We start from the raw sequence: 7,148 nt of genomic DNA, 5'->3' as shown, positions 1-7,148 counted from the left end.
TCCTGTCACTTGGCATTGTCTTTAAAAAGTGAGAAGTTGGCGTATTTATCTGCAACCTTGAAAAGCCACAGCTTAATCCTGTGCTTTCTTTCACTTAGTGTGTAGGTGGTGTGGGAAAACAATATGCGGGTCCTGGAGACCCTTTCTCCAGGAGACTGCAAATGCACCCCGCAGGTATTTATGGTGTCTCGTGTCCTGGGACAAGAGAGACGGACCAGCCCTGCAGAAGTATCTAACTGCATACCTTCCTGGGCTGCCTCTGCCTGCTCTTGTTGCAAAAAGGCAAACAAGCTCCTGGAGGTCCTCAAGATAGCCTGCTGGGCTCATGGGCTCAAGCAGCAAATGATGGGGATATCAGGCAGTGGGCAGCAAGGGAACTCTTGAAGCATCAGTAGGACTAGATTTCCCTTCTCCAGTGTCATGTCCTTTGCGATGTGTGCCAGGCTGTTCAAAGCAGAAGGTGCTTTCAGCTCTGAGATGAGAGCCTGGCCAGCTCTTGGCTTGGCAGGGCAGTGATGGAAGCGGGATAGCTTTGGTGTTAGAGAGCAGCATGCTTGGGAGCTCCATCCTCAGCGTGGGCAAAGGCAGCAATTAAATGGCTGGCTGGTCATGGATAACGTTTGGTCTTGGCTTTTGTAGGCTTCAAAATGAATGCTTGTGTTTATCCTAAAGGGGAAAAACCATATAAATCACGTTAAAAGCACAAGTCTAAGAGGAGGAGATACTGGCCTTGTCATCTAGACGCCAGCTAAATTGCCTTCCCTGCTATTCCCGTTGGCTTTTCCTGATGGGATCTCCAGACTGACCACCACGGCTGCAGTCAGAAAGGTTTCTGGGAATGGCCAGTCTGCAAACCCTTAAATGCACCTGGGTCGCTTTGGTGGAAGCAGGCTAGGAGGTGATTGCATTTGCAGTCATAGCCCATGCAGAGCTGCTGTCACAACTTCAGGTGGTGGGAGGGGGTGAGGGACCCCTTCACTTGCCTCAGCTGCAACCGAAAGAGCTGGTCTGCCTTGCAGAGTGGGGGGTGCGTGGGAAAGACTCTCTTGCAGCTGGGTGTGACTTCTCCCCTTTCCTTGCATCCCTGTGTTCCTGTCTGCGGCTCGAGCGTGAGCAGCCCCTGAGCTGCCCCATGTCCCCAGCCGCATACCCGAGGCTGACCATCCCACGTGCCAGTGCTGCCATGTACCTCCATGCCGTGACTCTCGTTTGGTGTGAATGCACCATCTTGTTCTTTGCTGAAGGACATCCTGGTCCTTCAGCCGTGTCCTCCGGTGGAAAACACCTTCTGGACCGAGGGCTGCAGGTGCAAGGGGAAATGGGAGGCACGGGGAGGCGAGGGGGTGCTGCTCGGGCGCGTGCAGCTCCTCGCAGGGCTCCCCACCGTGCTGCTTCCAGCCTGTGGGAATTGAAAGGAGACTGCGGCACGGAAAGGAGGAGGGGGAAAAAAAGTACTAAAAAAAATCACGAGATCAGCAAGCAGCTGGGCCTGAAACCCTGGCAAAGGGGCAGTGGCTGCCTCCTGGCAATGTGCTGTGGGAAGAAGGGGAGGCTGCCCCTTCCCGAAGCCCTCCCTGCATGGAGGGAGTGCGCAGGGGCTCTCATCCTGGGAGGAAGATGCCCGTGGTGTGTAGGGAAATGAGATGGGGATGTGAGATCAGCGTGGATGAGGCTGGGAGGGAGTTCTCTGCCCTGGGAAAACCCCCTGCGGGTCTCAGGGCGGGGAGTTAGAGCAGGGCAGCAGGCGGCTTTGCCATCTCCCCTACCTCTTCATACGGCTGGGGCTCAGATGATGTTGTTCCTTCCTATCCTTGAGATTCATCAGGGAAAGATAGACAAGCAGACTTTGCATCTGGGTTAGTGGATGTGTTTAGTGGTGTTTCCCAGCCTCGTTTTAAGGAGCAAAAGGAAAAAAACCCTCGATTTTTCCATCATCAAGCAGAGAAATCTTTTGTGCTGCCTTTTAAAGGGACCTTGAGTAGCTGCTAAGAAATCATCAGTGGTTACATCACCTCCAAAGTGGCTACTGCAGGCACCTGACAGCTTTGTCCCACTGCCACCCTGGGGAATCATTAGTGCTCCAAATTCCTCGCCCTTGGAGAAAGCCTGTGCCTCTCGCTGGGAGGGAGAAGCTGCTACGCAGTTTATGATGCTGGGAGTGGCACAAGGGGATCAGTAGATAGGCTGACGTTAGAGCGGATGGGGTAGAGCAGGGGGACACATTCTGGAGTTTCCTGGCCCCGTCCCGTTTGCTGAGCTTGGTTCATCAGCCCGTGCAGGACCCGAGCATCTTTCTGGGAGTGAGCCCAAGGCACTGCAGTAGCATTGCCTCCGGCCGGAGACGCAGCCGTTGCCTGGCAGCTGCGGGTTTCCAGGGAAACCAGAGGTGCTAACTTGTTAATGAGCCCCACGTCCCTGATTGCTGCTGCAAAATAATAATAATTAGTAATAGGCCGTGATTTAGGAATCCCTCAAACAGCATGAGCCTGCCGAGGGGAGTTCGCTAAGTGCCGAAGCACTTGAAAGAAATGAGGGGATGGGAAGGAAAAAAAAGGGTGGAGGCCTTGGCAAAAGTGCCACGTTTTACATCTTAATAAGTGTCTGGAGAGCTGGGGGCTGGTGGGGTCCTGCCAACATCCCAGCAGTAAGCTTGGGGCTGGTGGCAAGGGTGACCTGGATGGATGGAGGAGCCCTGGCCAGGCAGCATCTCGCTGCAGGGCTCAGAGGACATGGATTTTTCCCCAGGTAGGCTGCAGGGGGAAAAGCCAGATGACTTAGCTCAGTGCTGCTGGGTTCCTGGTGGATATGGCAGTTCTTTGGGAATGGCTGCTTTCATGGGTTACTGGGGACAAACCAGCAGGCATTTCTCTGTGTTACTCTTATCCCTTTGTAAACTCAAGGTGGAGATGCCACCAGGAGAGCATGCACCTGGGATGGGCATCACAGGGAGCATGTGTAGGTCCAGTCTCGCGTGATGGAAATGTGTTCATGGGGTCAGAGCTGTTTCCTGCAGCAAAGCTGGCCTGCCTGAGGCAGCGGGGGGAGCATCTCCTCAACTGGACTGTGTGTGGAGAGTAGAGCTCTCCAGGATACAACTACTAGCTTGGTGCAAAGAGTGGACATGCTGGTTAGTGAGGTTTATGGTTGCTACTGAGGCATGCTGGCCTTCCAGTTGATATCTCCAGTACAAGAGAAACCAGATCTGCGCCCTTCCCATACCACGTCTGGCAGCTGGGGGCCTTGTGCAAGATGAGAAATGGAGGGAAGTGGCCTCCACCTTGGTGGCCTGTGTTGGGCCAGCACAGGGATGAGTTTGCATGGTCCGTCATGCCACACAGATAGACTCAGGCTGTGGCATGTTTTGGGTTTTCTTGCCCTCTTGCCTGGCCTGCTCTTAGCCTGGCTTGCCACATGCATCTCAGTCACGCTCATGACTCGTGCGGCCAGCACCCCTCTCCTGACACGCATGTCCGTGGAGGTGACGCCAGGGACAGAGTCCCAGAGAGTGGGCAGTTGGCCCAGCCTGTGTGCTAAGCTCTGCCCGTCTTTCTGTCCCTCAGCTGCAGTATGGCCTCTCTTGCTTGGCTGTCCCCATTCAGCTAAGCCATGTGCCCATCTCCTCATTACAGGCACTCCAGGGAGAGGTGGGATTAAAGGATTATGGTAATGTTCTTGAGGAACACTCAAGAAGATTAAGATGGCTTTAATAAACTGATAAGAAAGGGACACAGCTATGTTTCTGAAACCCTAATTTAGGTTCCAGGTTAACCTTTTCCCCTGGTCTCCTGTCACCATGGTGAGAAGATCTCTTACTTCAGCAGTGCTCCATGGCAATGTCTGTTCCTTCAATTTTCCTTTTGACCCGTCTGAGCAGAAAATCACCTTCCTTCCTTCTCTGGTAGCCTTCCTTCTCTGGTAGCCTTCCCAGGGATGGAGGCATTAGAGCTTGTTCTTCTCAGACGCCATCTCACACTCAGCCTGCGAGGTACTGTGAAGGTCTTGTAGTCTCTCCTGGTACCTGGGGTACCTGTTAGCTGGGGATGAACCACTACCCCTCAGTGTGGCCTCAAAATGTCCTGTGGTTGCTGACAGGGAAGTGGCTCATCTGCCTTTGATGCTGGACATATTCTTAGAGAAGTCCCTGTGTCTTGGGTCTAATGCCAAGGTTACAGCTCCCTACAACCACACTCCATCGGTCGTCTCCATCCCCCTTAAATCCTCCTGGAAGGAGGGGCAGAATGGACCAAACTTGCCCTGCCTTCCCCCACATCTTTCTGGCGGAGCTGGGAGTGGGACCTGGCTGATGTGTCACACATGTCTGCCACCAGGTCCACCTGGGTGTGCTGGAGTGGACATTTATCCAGTCATTCTGCACGAGGGTGACTGTTAGCTGAGCTGGGGAACCCCCTCGTCTGTCTTCTCCAATCTTTTCCACCCAAGCTCCTGGTCATCTGCCAGAACTTCATTCATGGAAAGGCTTTCTGAATGGGTTTCTCTCAGAGCAGTTAGGCGATCAAGGATCTGTTATCTTTCCCAGAGCCCTCTGTTTGTGTCTGAGACCCCCAAAATTTACCCTTTGATCATTATCTGGAGAGCACATACCGTGTTATCTCTGGAGGTACTGTGCAGTGTCCCCTCCCCATGCTGGATTACTCCTTCCTCCCACTTCAGTTTTTCACTGTCACCCCTCTGCCACAGTATTATCCTCATCCTTTTTGTCTGCTGACTCTCTCCATTCCCTTTTTATTTCTTGGATTTAATTGGAATAGCCGAGAAGAATTTGCAGCCTGGTGTCCTGATGGGGAAGGGAGGCAGAAAGCAATTTGGGGAGTGGGGTGTGAAAGGAAGACGAAGGGGAAAAGCTGGCTAATTTGCATCCTTTCTGAGTGCCCTGGCTCTATAGCCAAGGTACAGCAGGGGGTCCTCTGGCAAGGCGGTAGCGACGTAATGAGGTGTGTCATATCCCAGCAGGAGCCAGCCTCGCTCCCCCCTCAGACCCCCTAATTAGAACTGTTTCAATTTTTAAGCCCCCCCGGAGGAGTGCTGGGGGGAGGCAGGGGGAGCGAGGTTCCTGCGGCGGGGGGACCGCCAGCCACCCGCCGAGGGGGCAGCTCTAATTGGAGTCGCAGCAAGGAGCCGCAGGGCGACACAAGCTTGCCATGGGGCTGGGGACAGCGATGCCGTATTGCTGCGGGGCTGCCGAAATGCTTTGTGCCAGGAGGGGCCATCGCTATTGCAGCCTTTAGGGGACTCTTTTTCCCCCTCTAATTTGAATTAACACATTGGCGGAGGCAGCAGGGGTGTGATACAGGGGCAGGGGAGGATTGCACCTCCTATCATGGCCTCGTATTGGGAGCTTGGATCCTGCCACTGAAGCCTGGGACATCTACCCCCTGCTATGGGAGGCGGGTGTGGTAGCCCAGGGAAGTTGGGGCTGTTAACACTGGAGTCATGAGCCAGAGCAAATGCTGGATCCCCCATCCTCATATTCTGTGGCTTTCCATCCTTTTGCTGCGAGCTGGATGTGTCCTCCAGGTTTGGTGACTGGAAACTGAGGTCCTTGTCATTTCACCGTGTAGCGTGTCCTGCTCAAGCATCTCTTTTGTGTCTTGAGGTACTGTTGCAGTAGGTGCCCGCACTGCAGGGGCTTCGGGTATAGGAGCTTCCAAGAACTGCTGGCTTGCTTGGATCAGAGTGACGCGTAAGCCTCCTCTAGCCCAAATCCTGGCCCTGCAGAAGTCAATGAAAATCTTTACGCTGGCCTTTTCAGGCATGGTATTCATAGTCCTCCTAATTCAGATGCATTAAAGCTTCCATGGAACAGCTTGTGGGTTCTCTCTAAAACACCGTCTGGCAGGAACAAGAGGAGCCTGGTAGTAGCCCAGGCTTATTTTCTGAATGACTGCAGTGGCATTAAAACCTAATGCGATTAAAACATGCCTGCAATGACGTGTGCCATTAAAACCTAAGAAGACACCCTGAGCTGAATGCCCTCCAGCCTGTCTATTGCTCTTGCAGACCCCACAGGCTGGGTGTGGAGGAAGCTCATCCTTTTGGTAGCACTTCAGAGAGCACCACACTCAACCCTCCTCAGCTCCTAAGATGGAGCCCAGATATGTACCCCTGCATATGAACCCCCTTTCAAAGTCTGTGCAAGTTAGATGCTGGCAAGCATAGCCTCTTTGGGGCCATCTCGCACCAAGTACAGCTTCCCAGGGCCTCTGCCCTTAAGCCTGGCCTGTTTCTTGAAGGCAAGAGTGAAGGTCAGCTTGGCTTCTTGGCTTCCAAGAGAGGTCATCTTCTCTTGACTTGCCAGGAGGCAAGCTGGCAAGAAACCCATGAGCAGGCTCTTATGAAAAGGCAGGTGAAAGCCAGTGTGAAGTGGTGGACGTGGGTGGATAAACCTGGTGTGTCTGACGGGCCCCGAACTAGCTATTACCATGCAGCAGCAAAGCCTTAGAGCTGAGCTAAGCTGCTTCTGTGAAACCATCAACTTTGTGCTCGGCAGAGGTCAGAAAAAGCAAATTGAGTGTGAGGAGCTGTTGGGCTGGGAACAAGGAAAGGAGGAGACATCTTGCCTCATGCAGGTCACCGGTGTGCCTGCCTCTGAAACACAGCGCATCAGGGCTGGCCAGGGTGGCAAAAGGTGCCTGTGCAACAGGCAGCTCTGTAGATGCTCTGACCTGAAAGGCTCCTAAATGAGGTCTAAATGTGGTGAGAACCATGGGGAAGGTGATTAGGGAACGGGCATGCTTGGCCTCTTCCAGTGCAAGTAGTAAGGGTCACCCAGAGGAGCCATCAGTTAGCAGGTTTGGAGCAAACCAGGGGAAGGACTTCTTCATCGTAGCTGGCAAACCATTGTGCTCCCTGCCACTGGCCACTGTGCCTGTTAAACGCTGATGAGGCTTCAAAAAGCAATTAGACAAATTCATGGAAGAAAGCTCCACTGAGCTATTAAATACAAAGATAAAACCTCTGGCTTGGGCAGCTCTGGAGCCACAGATGCCCGTGGGCTGGGAGAACGTACCTGGAAAGTGTGGCTTGTTGCACACTTATGCTCTTCTGAAGGCATCTTCTGAAGGCCAAGCCCTTGAGGATTTGGCCCAAGGTGCATGTCGTGTCCTGCCCAGCTGACCAGTCATCTTCTC

The sequence above is a fragment of the Leptosomus discolor genome, chromosome 12, assembly GCF_034619465.1.
Source record: "Leptosomus discolor isolate bLepDis1 chromosome 12, bLepDis1.hap2, whole genome shotgun sequence".
Classification (NCBI taxonomy): domain Eukaryota; kingdom Metazoa; phylum Chordata; class Aves; order Leptosomiformes; family Leptosomidae; genus Leptosomus; species Leptosomus discolor.
This window is presented reverse-complemented; position numbering follows the sequence as displayed.